Source organism: Grammomys surdaster, unplaced genomic scaffold (genome assembly GCF_004785775.1).
Source record: "Grammomys surdaster isolate TR1022 unplaced genomic scaffold, NIH_TR_1.0 372, whole genome shotgun sequence".
Lineage (NCBI taxonomy): Eukaryota > Metazoa > Chordata > Mammalia > Rodentia > Muridae > Grammomys > Grammomys surdaster.
This window is the reverse complement of record NW_021604791.1, coordinates 6,066,752-6,067,049: the sequence shown is the minus strand read 5'-3', so window position 1 is coordinate 6,067,049 and position 298 is coordinate 6,066,752.

The following is a 298-nucleotide window of genomic DNA, read 5'->3' as shown; positions in this document are numbered from 1 at the left end:
GTCAATGCCTGCCCGTTTTTTCTCCAACAACCCGTATTCTCGTGCACGCACGGATAAGGCTGGGGGTAACTTCTGCTATTTGTTTATAAAAGAAAGAAGCACAAGGGAGTAGGTTCCGCCCCTTTAATGAGCCTAAGGCCGAAGTGGGGGGCCGGACGGATTAGGTGAGGTTCCCCCCGAGGGGCGCCCCCAGGCAGGCCAGGAGTCCACAACGAGCCCCGGGGCCGGCTGGTCTTGAACTCATTGATAAGCCTTTTTTTTTTTTTTTTTTTTTTTTTTTTTTTTTTTTTTTTTTTTT